The following is a 24,031-nucleotide window of genomic DNA, read 5'->3' as shown; positions in this document are numbered from 1 at the left end:
GGTTGGCATGGTGAAGTTAGAAAGAGCTGTCCGAGTAGCAATAAAACAAACACTTTCTATTGAGCAGTGCTTTCCATGGATTCTTTTCTTTTCTTCACTATGACTTTATTAGGTGGGTGCTATTTAATCCCTATTTCAAAATGAAGGAAAATGATGCTGGTCAAATGTAATGTAATAAGTAAAAAAGATTGTAATTACAATGCTGCTCCATATTACGGGGGAAGTCATGTATTGACTTGATTGATGAACTTGCCTTAATTCCTCAACTTTCTAATTTTTTAGTTTCTGATTTGTTAAGGTGTGCAAATATCTTTTTGGATATAGGTTTTCAAGTCTTTGGGGTAAATGCCCAGTAGTGGAATTGCTGGGTCATATGGTAGATTAATTCTTAGTTGTCTGAAGAACCTCCATACTGTTTTCCATAGTGGCTGTACCAATTTGTAGTCCCACTTACAGTGTATGAGGGTTCCTTTTTTAGGGCAAACTCTTTTAGACAGGAGCAGTAGTGCTCAAATTTTAGTTACATTTCATGTAACACACCTTCATTATAGTGGGAATTTTTACATTAGAAACAGGCAGCTTTTTATAGTCCATATAGAGGACATTTGTAAATACAATAACCTTTATTTCCCTTCCCCTGTTGTTTATGTTTTTTTTTTTTTTAACAGAATTCATTATTATTTGAGGATTATATGTGACATTCTCTCAAATACCATAGAAAAGAGCATGTGATCTAGCCCTGGCCAATCACATCATGTATTTTTATAACCACATTGATTGAGTCAGGAAACGACAAATATGTTTTGGTTGGAACAATCAAAGTCCTGGGACACATTTTCTTGAGCTACTGGTAAAAGGTTCTTTTGCTTTTTGGTGCCTAACAGGTAATATGTAAGCATAGAGCTGTTATAGGGTGTCATTTTTGCTACATGTAGAGAGTCTGCCTAAGATTAAAGCCAACAGAGGAGGAAGCAGAGATAAGAGATAGAGAGTTAGAGATAGAGAGAGAAAATCCTGGATGTAGGCAGATATATTCAGCTTTCATTGCTATATATATTTCCATTTTGCTTATTAGTTTAAGCTAGATTTTATTCATTGCAAGATTATTGGCAACAGCAACACCTAGAATCTGTTTGATGAAGAAAGCAACAGAATTAACTTACCTCTTTTTCTTTTCCTGCTAACTAAGGAAGTGGTATTCTGCTATTTAGAATCTTAGAATTTTTTTAAATATATATTTTTAGTTTTGGTCTTTAAGGCTGAATTTTGTATCAATAAAATATCAAAATATATTTGAAAAACTATAATGGTTTTTAACCAGAGCATGAGTTATATTTGGCATTTAATTCTTTAAGAGTTTTCCTATGTTTTTGAATTTTATTAAATTTTGATCAGCTATTATGATTAGTATTGAGATTAGCAATAAAAAAGTGAAATAATCAAATATGGAAAAGAGCAATGATGTTTTAAAAATAAATATAGTTATGCAAATATTGAACTAAGTAACATTTCAAAAATTTCTTGAGAATTATGAAATGTAGAAAAGACTAAGAATCAAAGAAAAGCTTTATATATTACTTTAGGTCTATATGAACTACGTACATTTTCTTTTCATGGTGGAATAATGGACATAAAAAAAAACAGGAGAAGGAAAATGGAGTTCAACGAAGACCTCGAAAATAAATAAAAAAGCAGAGATTTAAGATCACTGCTATAAAGATCAAAGTTGCCCCATTGCTCTCTGGGATCAGAGGCACACTGAAGGCAGTGGATAGAGTAGGTGGGACTTTGGCTTATGCAAAACTGAATGCCAAAATGAAGAACACAGGTTAAGCTATCATTTACACAAAGGAAAAATTGATATATCAGTATATTACTAGGTTAAAAAAAAGAGGTAAAATCCACCACAAGGAGGACAATTTGTTACACTGTTTTTCTAGGATGTAGTTATCCGGGGTCTGGGAGATTAAAATCTGTTTAAAATCCTTCTGTAACTGCCAGATAAATTTAGGGAGCTAAGAAACATATCTACATATGAGGAGCCAAGCACAAGGGTTGGGATAGAAATACATAAACCTTACTCAGGAAAGAGTGAGGGTACCCCCACTTATTATACTGATAAACAAATGCAAAGATGTAAATGGAATAATCTTTCTGTTGAGTTTTGTATTACCAAGGCAGAAAAATCACTTAGCGTTGTTTAATGTAGTTTAACAGTCTTTTACTGTAAAAAGCCATATTGTAAATATTTTAAGGTTTGTAGGTCATACAATCTGTACCCTAATTACTCAAATCTGACTTTATTGTGTGAAAGCAGTAGGTAATACATAAATGAACGAGTGTCACTGTGTTCCGACAAAACTTTTTAACAAAAAATGTCACTGTAGTCTGTAGATCCATATAGAACAGATAAAAATTTGCATGAGTGGTGTTCCTTAGGAAAAAATAAACATCTTGATGGGGAGTGTTTGATGATTACAGTGGCTAATTTCAAAGTACCAATGGTTTGGAAAACAACTTGCCAATTTTCTGAAAATTAATAATCATCACTTGGGAGCCCACACAAGACAATTGCAGGACACCACAAAAAAATGTCCCACTTACACAGAAGTAAAAGAGCTGGTATCTTGACCCTAAGTTTTTTATATTCTGCAGTCTTACATTACTTTCCCTCCTTCCATGTTTTCCTGTCTATGCTCTCAAATCTGAGTCACATTTGTAACAAACTATCTGCAAGCAAGCTTTGTCTTGGTCAGTCAACCTCAGAATTATAAAACATTTATATTTTGTACTCTTTTTTTAATTTAATGGCTTACTAACTTATATTTTCCTAATATGATTAATCAGATTTTAAGCAAGCACCCATATTATAAATTGTCAATGGGTTATTTAAGAAAAATAGAGATCTCTAGGTAGAGATCAGTTGATGAATTTATATTGTTAAACACATAATAGAAATTACTGCATCTAATGAGATATTCACAATCAAAGACAACACAGTACAAAAAAGAGTATGTTCAGAAGGAGACCACAGAATAGGCTGAAAGAGAACATAATAGTGAAACAAAGAAATGATGAGAAACAAGCTTGGGCTCATTTAGGGATGGATAAAAACTCTAGGTCCAACTACTTGTTATTAGACCATTTTCACAACGAACCTGTTTCAAAAAAGTCGAAGTATATATGCACTTGGTGCTAAATGAGTTTAGAAATAAAACATAGCTGCAAAAGCCTCCTTTTATCCTCCATCAAATTAGAAAAACCAAGTAGGTCTTTGTTCTTGTAATAGTCTATTTCCTTAAATACATAGACAAGTGGCAGGGGAATCATTTAAATGTTTGCAGGCAGTCAACTGCATTAAAGAATCACAAGAAAACAGGCTGAAATCTGCAGTCAAACCGCCAATTTTACTTTAATTAATAACCTTAAATTACTTAGCTATTCATGGATTGCTTACATTTGGGAGATATGAATGTTGAGGTTAGAGGCTGAAGTTAGAGGTAAAATAAAACCATCACCACATGTGAAATTTTTGGTAATCTATGTGGAGTAAAAGAGTATTGAATATCTTTCAAGATATAATATGAATAGTATATGATGACCAAAATGCTTTTATTTTATAGTTATCTCACGGTCCTATTTTTATACTGGTTTATACCTCACTAGTTTGTCATGGAATCACCCTGATTTCATCTGTCCTGAAATTTCCCTTCTTAAATATATGTATAGGTGAAAGATATGAGAATGGGGACATGTCTACAAAATATCACTGTTTACTCTTTTTTAAATCTATGAAATCTTGAGTATTTAGGGTAACAAGATTTAATTTCTGTTCTCTAGAACATTATGGTTTTTCTCTCTACTTTCTGTGTTTTACTTTCATAGGAAGGTTTTGTTTCAAACTTTATTAAAATAGGTAAAGGTTATCATAAAGCCGATTGGAATTTTATTTTATTTTTTAAAATTTTATTTTATTTTATTATTATTTTTTTATATCTACAGCACCTGATCTTCCTAGGTGGTCTCCCATCCAAGTACTAACCAGGCTGACCCTGCTTAGCTTCCAAGATCAGATGGGATCAGGCTTGTTCAGGGTGGCATGACCATAGACTGGAATTTCAAATTGCAAATAGCAATTCTTTCCTTAGTCAATTTAAGCTGAGAACAAAAATATCATAATTGAATGGCTTATAAACAATGAACATTTATTTCTTACAGTTCTAAAGGCTGAGAAGTCCAAAATCATGGTGCTGGCAAATTAGGTGTCTGATAAAAACCCGTTTCCTCATTCATAGACCTCTTCTCACTGTAACCTAACATGACGCAAGTGGGGAGAGCTTTCTTTGGCCTCTTTCATAAGATCCCATTTATGAAGGTTCTTCCTTCATGACCTAATTACCTCTCAAAGACTTCACCTCCTATTATTTGGGGGTTAGGATTTCAACATATACATTTTGGGAAACACAAACATTCAACCTACAGTAATTCCTATGGGTTGATAATGTGCTAGGTTCCTTCTCTCCTCCCCATGTTTGCATATCCTATCTTAGTGTGCCTGGCTCATGGTGAGAAATCAATAAATTATTTTTATTTATTATAAATTAATAAATATATTTTAAATGAGTAGTTGGGGGTTTAGGCAAACAAGCAATTATACTATAATGGACAATAGCTTTTTGCATTTTCTAGATGGGACATTTAAAGTAGCATGCTCAATATCATATGGCTATGTAATGTGAAATTTAGGATTTCACTTAATTTTTATGACTCCTCTTTCTGTGCTCTTTCTACCTTTCCATATCAGAGAAGAAATATTCAGACTTAGCTGACAGAGAATTGGTAAAATCTGATGAAGGAATTGTAAGAATGGAAAAAGGACTGAAACAATAAAGTTTCTAAAAAAAAAAAAAGTTATTTCTAACAGCCAAAGAAGAAAACTTTGCTGTCTGTAATAGAAGATGTTGGAGGCATTTACTTAGCCCACAAGTCATACCCTCATCTTCTTCCACAGAGAAGGATCCTGGGAATCTTTCTTTGTTTTATATGATCCTAGGTCTTTGTCCACAGTTAACTTGGCTATTCGGACTCTCCTGGGAATTTGGAATTAGTATTCAAGAATAGCTACTAAATCTCTACAAACAGTTGAAAATAGGATATATATTAACTATGAAAGCATGGAGAGTCTTCAGCAACTATGTGGCCTGATAAGCAGAGAGAGACAGGAAGAGAATAAAACAGATAAGCAGAAAAGAGAGATGGAGAGACATAGCACTGCCTACATTCTTTGAGGCTTTCTGGGTTCTGATTTTAGGGTCTTCCTGAAACCAAGCTAAACCTCTTTCCTGGGTTCTATGAGATTCTACTTTGTCCTTACCTTAGTTAGCTTTAGTTAATTCTTATTAATTGCAAATTTGGTTTTTATTACAAAGTTGCAACTTAAGTTTTTTTTGTTTTGCAAGTTATCTCCATCCTTTTGAACAAATGTCACCTTTTCATTGAAACCCAACTTGATCATTTTATTTAAAATTCAAGTTTTACTTTATGGGCTAAATTGTGAGCCCTTCAAAATTTATATGTTGAAGTTCTGACCCCTAGTACCTCGGAATGTGACTGTATATGGCGATAGAATTCTCAAAGGGGTAATAAAGTTCAAACAAGATCATTAGGGTGGGACTTAATCCAGTATGACTGATGTCCTTATAAGTAGAGGATATTTGAACACAGATGCATGTATAGAGGGAAGATGATATGAAGACACAGGGAGTAGATGGTCACTTACCAGCCAAGGAGAGAGGCCTAGAACAGATCCTTCTCTCATGGATCTCAGAAGAAACCAACACCACCAACGCCTTCACCTTGGACTTCCAGCCTACAGAACTGTGAGAAAATAAATTTCTGTTTTTTAAGCCTCCCAGTCTTAAACAACAGATACTTTTGATGGCAATCCTAGAAAACTAATATACCACTCCCAAACTGATTTCCCTGACCTTGTCATATTGCATCATATTTCTTATTTATTTTCTTTCTCCTATTAGTAGAATGTAAATTTCATAAAAGCATAAAGTTCTACCAACTTTACTCATGGATGTTTTTCTCAGTGCCTGAACAGTGTTGAACACATACATACACACATGTATGCATAAATAAAAATTTTTATTAATGCATAACTGTTTAGAGTAGATACTAAAGTACCACAGGAAGAGTAATGATCACTGTGTAACTCTGAGTAAATCAACTCAGCTTATAAGAACCTTAATTATCTCATATGTAAAAATGAAATATCTGGATTCTTTTAAAATGTAGAGAATCCCATCATTCTATGAAGGGGGTAATAGTGAGGCTTTTCCTTTTTCTACTAGAAAGAATTAGCTTTTCTACTTTGAAGTCCTTTATAAATTTCTTTGGATCCAGAGATCATTTCTTCTATTTTCTGTAAAGACCCTAGGGAATATTTGTGTTTATCCTAAGTTTTTAGAAATTTGCCAGTGAGTCTATGACATGGTGACTAGGGAATGAAACAAAGTTCTCAACTTTATTTGCAAAATTAATAATAGGTTGAAAATTCTTATTAGTTTTGGTAAAATTTAATTTTTCATGAAGAAAACCTTTAAAGGCTATTTGAAAATAAATGATTATTAAAAAAATTAGGTTTCATAAAACTACATAACTTCCTAGTCAGCCTAATTGAAGTTCCTTTATTCCTTTTATTCTGCAAATTAACTAGTTAGCAGATATCCCTTTAAGCTTATCTAACCTCTATTTTGGAAGGAGTACAACTTGCATGGCAAGGTTAGTTCAAATTTTATTATTCATTTTATCCTTGACCTCAGTGGTTAAAACTATTAACTAAAGTGATGCTAATTGTGTTGATGTTTTTTGATTTAGACACTTGTCCACCAGGATTTGGACTGAGACCAATTCATTTCATTCTGGCCACTGGGAAGACATCAAACTGTAATGATTTTTGGTCACTGTTCAAGAGTTTACATTAATATAAAGGGCACATAGGGTAAAATGCAATCATAAATACTACCTTAAACATTTAGAAGGATGTTTATATACTAAGCTGTGTGAAGTAATGGGGAAAATTATAAATATATTTTAATATTTTACAACTCAATAGGAAGCATCATTATGTATTTTATTCTGATGTATTATCCTTTTCATCATGAAAATGACAGTGCATATAATTTTTTTATAAAAAAAATAAGAGAGAAATTATTTGTTTGATCCAACAAATATTTGATTGCCTAATATTCTTAAGGTACTATAGAAAGAATACATAGGATCCCAAGTGAGTAAGGTATGATCATGGACTTCAGGAGGTTTATGGTTTAGGAAAGGTTATGAAATAAGTAAATGGATAATAAATGGCAGATTTAAGATAATTGATAATATTTATTGGGTACTCACCATGTGCCAGGCACTCTTCTAAGATATGTCTATATATCTCACCAACTGAATCTTTTAGATAACAAAATTAAGTCACAGAGAGTTAAAGCAAAATTTCAAGGTCATAAAGTTAATCCAGAAACCTGTTGGAGTTTGAACTTGTGATATTGGTTCCTGAATCACACCCTTAACATCTCTATTTACCTTTACATTCTTTAAGAACAATGTAAAAACAAAACAAAACAAAAATGCCATGAACTTTTTTAATGGTTCACTTATGGAAGGATCACATCTGTGTTGGGGAAGCTCAGCTTTTTAGGAAGGTTTATTTGGAATTGTCTTCAAAACATGGATATGTGAAACTCTAGAATGAGACATCGTCTTCTTGTAGAGAAGATATCTACAATATCTCAATTTGGAGAGTGTCTCCACATCTTCTTCCTGTGTGCAGACCTAGATTGCTTTTCTCATCCTCCTTTGTAGATAAGTGCAACGATGTGATTGAGTTCTAGTCAAAGGGATGTATATTAAATATACATTGTGATGTATACAATGCATAACGTATATACAGTAGAAATTCTAAAAAGCCGTCAGAATTCCAGGTCAGGAATATAAAACCTCCCATTTATGATTTTTTTCCCTGTTCTTCTCCTTGCAGCAAATGGTCCATAGATCTTAGAAGCCAAGCAATAAAGTTGAAAGATTGCATTTATAATATGGAAGAGGCCTAGATCCCTGAATCACAGCTAGAAAGAGAGTCACCCTCTGATCAGGAAAACCCATTTGAGGTATTTTGCACGAGAAATAAATGTTCACTGTGATAAGCTACTGAAATTTCAACATTTGTGGACTATAGCCATTAGTATACTTTCACTAATACAGAGAATATAAGAAATATTATCATCTAAGGAGAACTGATTAAATTTGCTTCCCATCAGTGGATGGGAAGTGTAATGTTAGGTTCTAAAGTCATTCATATTGTTGCAAATGGCAGTATTTCATCTCTTCTTATGGCTGAGTAATATTTGCTAAGCAAAATAAGCCAGACAAAAAAGTCGAAAACCACGTGATGTCACTTATATGCAGGATATAAATCTAAAAGCAACAAACAAACAGGACAAATAAACAGAGACTCATAGACATGGACAATAGACTAGTGGTTACCAGAGGGTGTGTGTGGGAGAAGGTAGATGGAGTAAAAGGGGTCAAACATGTGGTGACTTAAAGAAATCTAACTATGGGTGGTGAACACACAATGCATTACACACACACACACACACACACACACACACACACACACACACACACCTTACTGCTAAATTTTATACCTGAAACTTACTGGGTTTTATTAACCAATGTCACCATAAAAATAAATAAATAAATAATGAAAAGCAAAAAAATAAAAATTAAAGCCAATATGAAAGGTTAAAATTGCATGTGGCAAAACTATCCTTGAAATTCCCCATACGATTTGATACATAGAACATAATACAATAAAAAATATATGTACTTGACCTTATACAAACCTACAGAAGATTATGTCACACTCTTGCATTGTTAATGTTTTTCTAGTGGTAATTAATTATTCAACTTCTTCCTTTAAGATATTGATGAAGCCATTACCATTTAAATTTATATGGCCACATGAATCATATATTCTACTTCTTTTTAATGGAAAAAGAAACATAATTTTTTCTAAAGTGTTTGGAAAGATGTGTTGGCTATTTCAGCCTGGGTTTATACCATTGCTTCAGACATACTTATGTGTTGTGATTTCATGGAATTGAGAGGAAGTTTATTATCTTAGGAGAAAAATAAGCTTTATTGGCAGAAGATTTGAGTTTGTTTTAATTATGCTGTGGAACTTGGGTAATTTACCTAAATTTTATGAACTTCTGTTTTGTGATTAGTAAATTGGAGATAAAAAATATATACATTGTAAGATTGTTCTGAAGATGTATATTCATAATAACAAATATTTATTGAGTACTTACCATGTTGCATTTTCTAAAAACAATTGCTCTATCGTAAGTTTATAATGTTTTCTTATTATATAATGTTTTTCAGGTTTCTGTGTTTTACAGACATTGATTTTGGTTTGTACATGTCACACATTCTGTTCAGTGTTTATAGAATTTCAGGTTTGGGTAGATGATATCTTGGTTTATTCTCTCTCTCTTTTTTTATCTTCTCGTATCTTCCATTTACAATTATACCTACTTTCAACACATCTTTAACTCTATTTACTCTACCCCCTTTAAGACTAATCACTTATAGTAAAAGAGAGTCTTTTAATTTAATATGTAAATTACTAAAATTTTAAAACTTTGCACTGATGACAACCTTAGTAACTACTTAAGAAAGGTGCTATTATCTTCATTTGACAAAAGAGAGTAAATGACTTGCCTGATGTTTCACATTATTTAGCGACAAATCTAGGACTAAAACACCAATTAACAATTATTGAGCACTTGCAAGTTGTCTAGCACTTCTCATAGATTTACTAATTTTGTGTTCATAAAAACGCTACAACTTAAGTACTATTATTATCACCAAATCAAACATGAAGATAAGTAAGCATAAAGAGGTTCGAGTAGCTTGCCATGGGCACATAACTACTAAGTGATTTGTTTGGTATTTAACCTCAAATATTTGCAAGTCTAAACCATTCTAATATGCTAATTTTCATTAGAGTATGTACAATATTTGGTGTTGTCACTAATACATGATATCAGTAAGTGAAAGACATTGTCATGGGGCTATTCAGTAATCTGAGAAGGTCAGCATAACTGATTCATCCTGTTATTGTACAATAGTAGAGCAAGGTTTAGCTAGGAAGGTATAGTAGGAATGCTCATTGAAGACCTTAAATACCATATTTTGCATCTACATGCTTAAACATTAAATGTTATTATTGTTTACTAAAAAACAAGTTAGAAAAGATAAATTAATATATAACACAAAAACAGATCTTCAATTCTAGAACTATATCTAAAAGTAAAAAAACAAAACTAAAATAAAATCTCAATTGTACATTTATTGGAAAATGTCTTTTTCTATGTCGTAAGATAAATTTCAGCTTTTGGGAAAAAACATATGAAAGTAAAGGCAAAAATAGATGATTTGGATAATTAAATTTAAAATTATAATGTGATTTTTTTGCTTTATTCTGAATATTTATATTATGAGAATCTGTAAGTGTATAATATGCATCACTCTAGTGAGATTATTTTAGATAGCATTATCTGTTGGTAGGCAGGAAAATTTTTTCTGTAATATTACGAGCATCCTTTCTAGCTTTGGCTGAAATCTGAAATGTATCAAAAAATACACTATAACTAGTTTCATATTTATACTTTCTAAGTGGCTTCCCCATAAAAGGAACTCATTTAAAAAGTTAAAGTTTATTATTTTTCAGCCGACACTATGGTCTCAACCTGAGGCTTGGAAATGAGTCTGTGCTCCTTCTCCTTCTCATATAGTTAAGAGAAACATGATTTCTGCAGCTGGAATTCAGCTGACAAATTTGGTTGTAATCCAGTAGTCATAGTCTGTAAAAAGACAGCAATAGGTATAATCACAGAACAAATTATATTGATTATAAATGTACTATTTAAAAAAAGCTAAATTTTGTAATATTTTTACGTATGATATATAATCAATTTATTCATGAGTAACAATTCTTTCTACTATTTAGATATGCATATATAACAATTCTGTATCTTTTATGATGTATCCAAATTAAATTCACTTCTATACTGATACTACATACTCTCATCCTATGATCTCGCTCAAACACTTATTACTTAAAACCTTAATTTTCAACTTGTCATCTAACTAGTAGGACAATTAGCTGTGGGCCAATGAGAATATTTTAAGGGAAACTAGGTAGCTTTTTGCTTCAATCAAATTTAACTAAAATATTTATTGTTTATTATGATTTAAGTACTAGAAGAATTAGAAGTGATTCCAGAATATCCATATGGCTTATATTTATTGGTTGCAATCTGGTGAGAAGGTGAGATTAGAAGATTTATCTTAATACTGTTTTTACATAGCAATTATGCTTTTTACTTAGATTATAAATTGAGAGAGTGCCCAGCAGGATGGTGCCCAGCTACTCACGGGTACCACCACAAATTAGAGGATGTAAAAATAATTAAGACACTTATTTTTTTCTTGTTCTTTAATCTTCTGATGGACAAAGATAAACACAACTAACTCTAAGACTGTGAATTCATAATAGAAATATAAACTGTCTAAATTAGCACAGACTGAGCAATTGATTCTGACTGATGGATTATGACAAATGTCACCAAAAAAGTTGTATTTGAATTGAGTTTTGAAGGGTAAATAAAAGTTTGAAAGATGATGAGGAAGGCTCTTCTAAACACAAACAATAGCGTGACCAGAAACATAAAGGCATAGCAACATATGTTTGTACAATAATGAACAAACTTTTGTAACTAAAAGCAGATACAAAGTTTGGTGAGAAGCAAGGGGTGCTGGGAGACAAAGCAAAACCTAGGCCTAGATAAAAGCCTTAAATGCTACTTCGTTATGGATATTTATTTTTGGTCTACCTATCACAATTCTCTTTATTTAGCAAGGGCACCTCATTTTGGAGGGTTCAGAGATTATCTTGCAGGATCCAGACAAGGATCTGTCCTGAAAACAAGTCTTTTATTGGTATGTGCAGAGTTTGAGTAACTCAGACCTGCTGAGTTAATCCTCTTCTGCCCACAGATAACACCTAAACAGGAGAGAAGCACCAGCGTCCAAAACACTAGTCTGTCAGCAAACCAGAACAAGAGGGGTGATGTTTGAAGGAGAGTATCGAAGTACCATAAATAATCCAGAATTTGGAACTAGGAGCCTATAGCGATATATTAGGCATGACAGAGGATGGACTTGGAGAGGGATGCAGATCCTGTATCAATGCTTGGCTGTCATCTGCAATTTGCTTTTATGAGCTTACAGTGACTTGACACAAAGTCAGCTTAATAAGGCCAAAAAAACAAACATAAGTCAGGGATAACATTGATAACCAGAGAAGAATTATTAAATATCTAAAACTTTGTTCCCTCCTACCTTTCCCTGGCTCTTGTTTATTTCCTCTTCCCAGAATTCAAAATTCCCTGAAGGAGAACAGGCAGCCCAGAGTTAGTTTAAACACTTTTTTCTTGACGTCAAGGGCAGTCAGACCTGAGGTGGTAGGATCAGCAGGTACTATTTACATGATACATTAATTCTTATCTTTAGCTGATTCTTTTCCAGTGTGGAACAAATAGGACAGAATTTGAAGGTTTATATTTTACACCTTAAAGTGAAGAAAGCTATATTCTTTTCAAGAATAAATTTTCTTAGTGGGTGGATAGAAAAACACCAGTTATATGAGTGAAAAAAAAAAAGAAAGATTGTTTCCATGGAGCCAAAGAGAATGTAAAGTGGAATGGCAGACACTAAACATGCACTACTTCATGCTTTTGCATGGAGTCGATCCTTCTTTCCTCTCCCTCAGATCAAATCAAGCCCTTCTTTGTTATATATCTATCCTACTCCAATGTTATCTTTCTGCCCTATTAACTCTGAGCCCTTACTCCTGACCTCTCCTTGATTGCCAACCTAATTTACTAATCTAATTGCTCTATAGACACAATGCTGATTGTCCCATATCATATTTTTAGGAGTACAAATTTCATCAACTGAACAGGTAGAGATTCTATTTCATGTGAATAAATCTTCCAAGTGATTGAATAGATATGGCCCTCGGAGGAATTGGAAATAGGGAACCTAACTGGGTATGTTTGCTTTGGAGTGACTCTTCTTTTAAAAGGGTGACTAATAAAGCACCTGACACACAGCAGAGGCTCAGTAAATGTTTATTGTTAATCAAGGCCAATGACTTCTTAAGTAGCTTATGGAATAGAATGTCCAAAAAGAGGAAATACATGAATTGTCTAACTGTCCTCAGTGACAAAATAAATTGGCTATAGGATGACTATGTAGCACACAAGAACAAAATAAAAATATTATTTTGTGACTTATTTGAGGAATAGCTATTTTCCAAGGCCTTGAAGATTGAGAGCCAGATTTTAGCACGTGTAATTCTGTGTGACAATTCTCTAATCTACAACGATTAAAATACAGTATTTCAAGATAAGGCTTTTCTATTATATTATTTATGAGAGAAACTTTCATTATTAATATTTTGCAACCTACCAGGGTAGTGAAGTATACATGAATCAATATAATCTCACCAATTTGTAAATACTATGATGACTAACTGATCAATTTTGAAGTTTTATATTATTATATTAGAAAAGAAACTGACAGATAATAGGAAGTATAAAGTGAAATTTTGATTTTTCTCCAATCCCTGACTTTTTTTTAACACACATCTGTAAATGATAAGGACTCTTATCAACATCAAACACTTTAAAAGTTTTCTCATTAACCTTTCTTATAGAGATTCAAAGTGGTCATTTGAACCATCCAATAACCAATAAAATACCATAAATTTATATAAGAATATGAAACCTTCTTTATTGCTTCTAGATGTGCAGTCCCAGCAAAGTGCAATAATTGTATCCAGTTTGTCTATTCTATCACTTTACTATCTGACTAGCTAGCAAGAGTCTTTCAACTGATATAAATTTATGCATTTTCTTTATAAACTATTTTTATGGAGTTGTCCTTTATTATAAATTATTATACCTATGATCTACAACTCGTTATAAAGATGACTCAAAACCATTGAAAGTCCTTTTTTCCTCTGTTTATATTTTTTTTCTCCAAAAACTGGACTGCAGAAAACAAGTTTTCACAAATAAGGGATAAATTTTTAGGGGAATGCTTATCCTTATTGTTATAGAAATATCCATTTATGTTTAAAAAAATAATTTAATACGCAGTGTAAATTCAGCCTTTTGTTGTCTCATTATTCTAAGTGAGAAATGGATTAGCAATTAACATATGACAGCTCTCTGATGCCTTAATAAATGTAAAGGAACTTTTGCTGACAGCTGTTGGAACTTTCTCATAAATTAATTGACCCTAATAGGTGGGTGTATTGTAGCCTCAGATTCCAAAAGGGAGAATGGGTATAGCCAGTTTTAAATAAATTCTAAAATCATAAAACATATCTAAAAGATAAATACTCCTGAGAGATGAATTTGGGGGATAGCTTTACATTTTCTTGTCTTAGTCTGGTGACAGACAGACCATTTCTATCCTTTCATTCTGACATCATATATTATAGAACTGGTTTTATCTTCAGTTCCAAGCCTGTGGGAAGACATTTAAGTTCTATTTCCACAAAATTACTTTAATGGACTCCACATGATTATATTGAGGATTTTTTTTTTTTTTTTGGTTACTCTTGTTTGTATCAACACACAACATTCCACATGTAAAGGTCACATATTGCATATTTCATTTCTGTGACATTCTGGAAAAGACACAGCTATAGTGAAGAGAATAAATCAGCATTTGCCAGGGGAAGAGACATGCTGTGACTACAGAGTATGGCTCTAGTGAGTTTTGGAGGGATGATAGACCTATTCTGAAATCTGATTGTTGTGGTGGTTACCAGAATCTGTATGTTATAATTTCTTGAACAGTAAAAAAGAACAACTTCCCTGAAGTAAATTTGCAAAGTAAGAAAAGAGTTTAAAAAGATTATCTGATTTTTAATACTAAATCTTAATTTTTATTCTTATTTTAAGTAATAGAATAATGTTTGAATGGTTTGAAGGAGGAGCTGGAAAATAAAAATATTTCCAGAAGTATGAATAAATTCCTGAATTTTTAAATATCTGTTCATTTTATTGATGACTGAGGGAACACTGTGAAATTTTTCTATAACACAGTCCTTGAGGGATCAGAGCAAGAGATCATCTTAGAGTTGTGACCCTTTTTCTGTCTTTACCTTCCAAATTTTGGTAAAATGCAAGACAAACCCTTTTTCTACTGAATTTGTCTTAGGCTTAAAACATTATAGTGAGATTTCAGTGTATTTTGCCATACATTTTTAATATTTTTACCACTGTGGAGGGTAGAATGTTATTATATTTTTAAGTTATGTTTTAGTTAATTTCTCTATTCTTATATATCCAGTTCATCTTACTCAGCTTGGTAAAACTATAATTTAAAGCTTATATCTTTATATTTTAAGATCTGAGCCTTCTATTTTATAATAGGATAAAAGATATAAAATCGTAGGAAGCTTATAAACAATAAAAAGTGTCACAGAAAAAAATAAAGTAAATGTCAATCCACTCACATGGGCAGTGAATCTCAAAGTGTGCAGTTTTCAAGTTCTAATCGAATTGGATAATTCGGCACTTCTTTATGCCCGTCTGCAGAATGTACCTAAAAACTCATCTCTCCCTTGAGTAGTTTTGATAAACAATTAAATATTTATACTGTAATTTATACTATGCTGAAATTAGATGATTGTTCAGTCATAAATGACAACTCAACTGTGTCTAGGTTTTTATTTATTAGCCTTAGAACGTTTCTACTTATATTAAAATGTAATGATTTCCTTCATCATTTAACATTCATCAGTTTTCACCCTCAGATATTCGGTTTGTTATAAACTCTGAATAAAATAAAAAAAATAGTACAGCTATATACTTATTTTTGAATATATATGGTTTTCCTAAGAATTTAAAACAGCAGAAAATCAATATAACTTTGGAATTTGCTAAGCATTCAGATTAAAACACAAATTTCATAATTTATGTTGGTTGGCATAAGACTAGGGTTGCCAACCAATATTGTCTTTCTCTCTCTTTTATTGATTTGTTTGCTTATTTACTAAAAACCTAGCTCACAATTTTCAGGAATCTAGAGTATCCTGGGTTGATGGTGTTTACTAATTACATGTCTTTTGAGATTGCTGGTAGTGGTTCTCTGTGTTGATGTTCATGTAGGATCATCCCTTGAGGAAAGGGAATAAGCAAAAGAAAAGGATTGAATTAGAAAAATTGTGGGTGTGGAATTTTAAGGAACCCATCTTAGTTCTCTCTTAGACCTCTCTGGCTCACTCACTTTTTATAGTAAAATTATTTTAAGTTTAAATATATGTTCATATGAAGTGAGTTTTAAATTGTAGATTGTTTCTCAACATAGTATATATTGTGAATTTTTTTTTCCCTCAAGGATCTTACAGGCATATCATTTGTCAAATTGTACTTATAATGGATTGTGCTGTTTAATTTCTATTGCTATAATTTTAGATTGTTAAATGAGTCCACAGGGCCAGTTGTTAAAAAAATAAAAATGTAGTCATGTGTGGTAGGCAGAGTTCTAAGATAGCTCAGAAGAGTCATTACTTCCCTTTGAGTGTGGGAAAGACTGTGAATATGATGGGGTATCTTTGTTGTGATTATGTGACTTTATATGGCAAAAGAGATGCTGAAGATTTAAATAAGATTTCTAATAAGTTGACTTTGAATTAATCAAAAAGGAGATTTTCCTGAGCGAGACTGATATAATCAGTTGAGCCCTTAAAAGAAGCCAGAGTCAAACAGCAGATTTCCCTGCTGACCTTGAAGAAGCAAACTAGAATGCTATCAATTGTCTATGGGGACGAAGGTGTTTGGCTAAGCCCCAAGGGTGGCCTCTAGGAGCCGAGAACTGTCTAACCTACAGCTAGTTAGATAATGTCCCTCAAAGGACTGATTCTGCCAACAACCAGGACATTTGGAAGAAGACCCTGGCTGCCACCTTAATTTTAGCTGAGTGAGACTAGCAGAGGTGCCAGCTAACCTGTACTTTGATTCCTGACCCAAGAAAAATATAAGACAATAAATCTGTATGGTTGTAAATAGCTAAATTTATAGTAATATGTTACATAGCAATAAAAAATAATTACAGTACAAATGGGTCTTTTTTAAAAGGGCATACTTAATGAAAACAAACTTTCATGGAATAATACTTATGAAAATTAGTATTTATTTGTATGAATAAGATTCTTAGGAACATTAAAACTCTTATACTTGGGACACTTTGATCAGACAGGAGATGTTCAAATTTCCAGACAGATTGGTGAAATTCTCAGGAGGCCACATGACTAGACAAATTTCTCAGAGGCAACGGATAATTGCATACAGGTTTAGAAATTCCCTCATACTTAAGTAATTAGCAAGGCAATTTTAAGAATGATATGACCTTATACTTTTATTTATTAGAGTAACAAAAGTATATATTAGCATGGGTAAGTTAGAAAAATTTCTGTGGTAGATTGTTTTATTGTTCCTAACTATTCTCTTCCTCTCTAATGAAGGATTATATATCTCCCCTCCAATCCCCTTGCCATGTGGTTTACCACACCTATCATTGGAGTAAGTACACTTTCTGACCACTTGGCCCATCTGCCTGTGTGACTTGTGGGAGCCAATGGAGCAAAACAGATCTCATTCCACTTTTAGCCAGGGCCTTTAAGAACATTGTGGGTTGCTGGAGGCCTTTTTTTTTTTTTTTTTTTTTTTAATGTGCCTTGAGAAGAGCATGTTCCAAATAGAGGCTGCTCCTTCAGCCTGATCTGAAATTAAAAAAAATTTAGGAAGCAGAACTGTAGCCTGGCAGACAGAACTGACCAGCAGCTATTCACATACAAACCTTTTGTTGTTTCATAGTTTTTGATGTTTGTTTCCACAACAAAGCTGAGCAATGTAGTCTAAAATTTAATTTTCTCTGAGATAAAAATATGAGCATTAAATTTCTCTGATTAGCACTTCAATAGTTTCTATTGGCATTAGACTAAAGACCAAAGTCTTAACTGATCTATAAGATCCTGTATGTTTAGGCTCCTACTGGATTTTTTAAAATAGTTTCTAGAATTTACTATACATTTTCCTTATGTCAGGAATTACTTTCCCATCCCCCTTTCTCCAGCAGGAAAAACATATGCAAAGATCTCATAGTGATATATAATTATATATATGATTAAATGATTAGTATCTTTTTTTCTACTTCATTTTTCTTGCTAAGATAATAAAGATTTTTTCACTTTTTATCTCAGTATCTATGATGGTGCTGGGACATTGTAGAAATCTAATAAATATATGTTGAATTAATCAAAAAATAAAATACATTTCTTTGATGTACCATCTTTATCCCAAGAACATCAACATTGCCTTCAGAATTTGAGCTATGGTTTCTTAATTTAAAAAATGTATGTATTTCCAAAGACTCAGAACATGTTTCTATAAGAAATGTGCTTTAAAATATTACTAGAATCTTTATTAAGTAAAAAATGTAACTACTAAATTGCATATCTTTCTTTATTTCTCATAGAACAAGAATCTGTTTTCACTTTTCTTAGCCTAAAACTAGTTGAATGGTTTTCTGTTTCCATAGTAACACTACTCAGTTTTCAGTCATTTTCCCCATATTTTAAACACTATATTATTTCATTAAAAAAACTTAAGAATTTTGAGGGAAATAATATTGTCTATTCTTGATGGTTAAAATACACATAATTTCATTTGCTTTCTGCATATATTTAAATTTGACTTTTAAATTATACTTATTTTAATATAACTCCGCTCTTTTGTGTTTTGAGCTTTATTTGTTCCAATTTGTAGAGTCAATCTTTATTCTTTCTTAAGTTTGTTTTTCTCAGTATGTATTTTTAATAATAATATAAAAAAAAAAACAAAAAACATTGCTTTAATTCATCAAATGTCGGGTTTAGCTATTCAGACCTGAAAAGAAACATGGCTTAGTACAACGTGGATTCAGAATGGACCAGGTAAAAATTCTGTAAGGCATACCCAGAATTCCATTACACTAATCAAAGATAGGAGAATATATGGCTAAGGTGTTGACTGGGATATTGTTTGATACAATAAATGTGAAGGTGTAATACATTGATAAATATGTCCCTATATAAAAGAATGAGTATTTTCCATTTTGACTCCTAAGCAGATATAGTACTTTTATTATTTTTAGGAGACATAAGTATAACATAAAGAAAAATGTTGAGAAAGGAACATAATATAGTTGTGTATGGTTGTGGTAGATCTTTCCACAGTATAGTCTTTATACCTATTATTCAGTAAGTATAAAGGTATTCAATGATCTACCTTGATAAGAAGTTTGTGATAAACTCATAAAGTGTGCTTTTCAAGTTATGTAGCTGATTTCCTGTGTGTTGGGTGATTCTATTTTGCTTATGACAGTTATATTATTTTCTCCGTTTTTAGCCAATATTTTGAGACTTTGTAGTGATGAACTATAAAAATTTGGCAAACAGGCGATTTGCCAGATTTTGGTCAGATCTTGGGAGGCCAAATTTTCATGAGTTGGTGAGATTTGGGGAGGCCAAATTTTCATACTTGGAGGTGCTTGTTTGATGATTTAATACTTTGATTTATACTAATATAAAATAACACCTTTCTCCTTTCCACAAATAATACTATAATTTTTATTTGGTCTGAATTTTCATATTCTAGAATGAATGAGACTTTTTTGGAAGTAAAGGGACTGAAAAAAAGATTATGGGGAGGGGTTGAAAGAAGAAAACAATAAAATAAAAGAGAAAGTCAGCAAATTGTTTTATTTTCTTGGAATATTGAGTGAATTTATAATTTTTGAAATAAAAAAAGGAAAAGGAAAAAAAAGGACAAAAGAAAAAAGTGTTGATTAGCTTATGCTACCAAGGGCACAAATGTATCATATGGGAATATAAATTTAGATTTTGCAGGGAAAAGAAAAGAAAGCATAGTGTCATGCTAATAGAACTCAGACACTATGATAGATGACATCCTATTCCCTATTTTGCGAAGCAATTGTGTTGGGGATCTTTTTTGTTTTCTTCAATTAGTGCTTTGCGTATCTTAATTAATGTCAATCAGCTAGAGAGTATTGGTCACAAACTAAAAAACACATTTCAGGAATTGTGCACATAAACGTTATATTCTGAAGTAATTTCTTTTAATCTCATTGTATTGACTTGAGTACTTTTGATGATGCTCAATAAAGTAACAACAATTTATTTTGTGCATAATATGTAATGGGTACAGTGCCTTTCATTTTAACAAATCAGTAGGGTAAACATTCAGCTCCAAGTTTGCAGCTGTAGAGACTGAAATATAAACAAGTTATTTAACCTTTTATAAAGATTATAAACATTATAACAAGTATTTTTATGGATTTGAACAAGTATTTTTTTGGAATTTCTCATGTTTTTTTTTTCTATATGCCACATTGCCTGTTTAAATGCAAAATTAACAGATGTAAATGAAGAAAATGGTAGAGATAATTGCCCTGTAACATTGTTTTTAGAACATTAAAAATAGGTTATTTTAATTGTAATAGATTAATATGTGGGGAAGAGGAAAATTTTTCCTCCTTCCCCTATTAGTTATTCTGGCTAGCCTAAGAATTAAATTGACATGAGACAGATAAACAGGAGAATATAACTACATTTAATTACATGTGTATATATCGCCCTCCTCTCTTCCCCTCCCCTATCCCATCTACTTATATGATGTATCTTCTTTGGAGTTGTATTTAGAACTAAGATGTCGAAGGTCATCCATTTAATATTTATTTAGAATTATTATGTACAGCATTATTTTAGGTCATGGAATAGAAAAAGTGCAAAATAGCTCACACTAACAGACAAGAATATTTTGCATAAATTTTATCCTTCAACAACTGTGTGAGGATGAAGGGCAAGTTATCCTCATTTTACATGAAGGAATTGGAGAACAGTGAATCGGCCTGGAAAAACATACCTTTGAAAAAGTATTATATTCGGGATTAAGAACAATATACATGCAATAAGAAATATGAAATAATTTGGCCATTATCTACTTCTGAAAATTAGAATGCGTAGTTTTCTAGTGTATACATTATGTGGTTTGAGATATATATAGTTGGAAGTTAGAAGACCAAAAGCTTTCTAGTGTGATGGCCTGGATGACCAACTCAGGGAACAGAGAATGCTAGCTAAATAAAATTCTGTTTTATTGATGAAGCAATCTTGTCCAGCTGTAGAAAATTCAGGAGCTTTGAAATCAAATGTGTGTGTATACATACACATGCACACATACACACATATACATACTATTTGCAATATGTATGTCTTTGGGAAATTTAGTAAATCTCTCTGAGCTTCAGTCTCTTTGGATGATACTAAATGTATGGCAGTAATACTTTAAAGTGTCAAGCATACAAGAAATTTTCAGTCATGCTAGTTCTATTCCTGCCAGTTCCTTTCACTACTTGTTTGATCTCTGCTATTCTAGACTCTATGTCAGAATCTCTATTTTCCCTCTTTTTTCAATTTTTGGATTTCAAAAGGCATGGCTTCAATCTTTCTGAAAACATTTTAGTAGTATATTTTTATATATGATTATCATAAACATATGAAGATGTTTATGTTAGCATTAAGTCAGTTTCATTATTATCTTGTACACTTTTCTTGAAAACTTCAATATAATTAACTTGTTCTACCCTGTTAGGTGGGAGACAGAAAGGAATGCAAAAGGCAACAGGTAAAGGGGAAGCGTGTGTGTATGGGAGAGAGAGAGAGAGAGAGAGAGAGAGAGAGAGAGGCCTACATGTGGATCGGGAGTGACTTCCATTATTGAACAAGAAGCAATGTTACTGGGAAGCTTCTGAGACTTAATTTCAGTAGGAAAAATTTGCAGAGGAAAGATCAGAGAACTATAAATGCATGAAACAAATAAAAACTCCTCATTTAGATAAACTGAGTAATTAATTACTTGAACAAAACCAAGATCATAAACTGTGAAGTAGCTTATTTCAAAACAATTAGGTATTCTCTGTCATATGGTTAGACAAAGACCAGCTATATAAGGAGGCTGTTTGAAGTGTTTCTGAACATAAATACTTGTATTCAATGCTTACATTACATCTCTGACAGAAATCATGGAAGATATTTAGATGAAGGGGTAACAAAACTGCCCCGCTTTTCAACATATTTTGTTGTTTATTGGAATATTATAATTATATCTAACTTGATTATTTTAAATAAATTATATACATATAATTTGCTTATTAAAATTTTTCATTTGCTTGAATGTTGTGACTTTCTGGCTTCAGAAAACTAATTTAAGCTATGAAAACATCAACAGATAATCTATAATCAAGAACATCTGAATTCAGAGAAAAAATGTTTCTGGATTATTGATAGCTAACATCATGACAATTTTCTATAAAGAATATTCAAATAAGATTGGGAAAACAACTAAACTTTTCTGAGCACTAACTTTGTGTTAGGCATTGTGGTAGCTTACTATAAGTTATCTTATCTAATAGATTATGTTGCATTGTTGCTTTGAAACCAGTCTCTTAAAATCCATACAATAGCAGAAAAGAAGCAATCAAGTGACTGGAGAAAGTATTTGAAGAGAAAAGAAAAATGTAAAGTTACTGCTGTACACTCAGAGTTTCCTAGTACTTTAAAATTCTTGATTTAATTGCTTATCTCTATACCCAAATTTCAGGAGTACTTTTGTTTGGCTTCGTAAAGACACATCTATGCCAGGAATAGATTAGAAGCCATTACCCATTTTGGAAATCGTTATACCAGGTATATTTTCTTGATTCTCATGTGTAACTTCCATTAGTGTTAATGAGAGTTTCATTCATGCATGGAGTAGAGAATAGATCCATTATCTTTAAAGGGCAGTTTCCTTTCTAATACATTACTTAGGTTTTATTACATGTTTTCTTTTTGTATATGTTACGGAGACTTGGGTGTTCATTTATAACAAGGAGCATGGAGCTGTGGGATGCAACACCTTTGTTGGAGGATTCTTTGTGACAATAATTAGGCCATGAGAGTGTGGAAGTGTCATCTTTGAAAGTCTCTGTTCTTATAAAACTGTTACTATTCTAGATTCATTTAGAACCAATAAAACAGTTTAGAATTAAATCAAACAATCATTCTAGTAATTACTGAATCAATTGTTAACATTTGCAATTATTTTCAAACCTACAAGACATAATTTCCTCATCAACTTAGTTTGAATAGGAAAGAAAGGAAGCTATTAGTGAAAACTTAGGTGTTTTAAGTTATACAGTCCCAACTAAAATATTTTAGATTTTTTTTTATGTAGATTGTCTTAAAAAAGTAAAGGAATGGGGATGCTTTTCAACAACTGTTATATAAGTAGATTTAAATAATGGTAGGAAATAATCATAAAGAAGATTGTTCAGTTATTGCCTATATTCTCCAACTTCTACATGAATTATCTCTTAGATATGCTCTCATCATTAGTATAGAGGATGAAATGAGCTATCTCCAATGAGATAATTCTTTATTGAAACAAACAATAATATGTTAATCTTTTTCTGTCTCATGTAAAAGCACCCTATTTCACAGCTGAAAGAGATCTGGTAGCAATAGTGGTGATAGCAGGGGCCCATTGGTGCCTAAAACTGAGAGGGAGGGGAAATTTACTCTTGATTAGAGGAACTGTGCTCCCAAGAGAGTAGAGTAAACCCTTGTTGCACTGGGTCTCATTTTATCCTATTCTGACTCTACTCCATATGCAGCATGTGTGGCAGAGTGAGGTAAACATACCCTGAGCTTTCTGGATGGAGGACTAAAAAGGAGAGCTCCAGGGAACTGGGAAGTACCAGGGAAATC

The 24,031-nt window shown here is 32.2% G+C and overlaps 1 long non-coding RNA gene and 1 pseudogene across 1 annotated transcript in view; one reads left to right on the top strand and one right to left on the bottom strand.

Annotated features, from left to right (window-relative positions):
- The window catches only part of LOC120588124 (uncharacterized), a 124,316-nt gene that overhangs the window by 44,354 nt on the left and 55,931 nt on the right, over positions 1-24,031 (top strand). The window lies entirely within an intron of this gene.
- On the bottom strand, positions 3,994-4,111 carry LOC120588511 (uncharacterized; annotated as a pseudogene).

Source organism: Pteropus medius, unplaced genomic scaffold (assembly GCF_902729225.1).
Source record: "Pteropus medius unplaced genomic scaffold, Ma_sr-lr_union100, whole genome shotgun sequence".
In the NCBI taxonomy this organism is placed as follows: domain Eukaryota; kingdom Metazoa; phylum Chordata; class Mammalia; order Chiroptera; family Pteropodidae; genus Pteropus; species Pteropus medius.
Note: the sequence above shows the minus strand (reverse complement) of the source record. Positions and strands in the feature narration are given on the sequence as shown.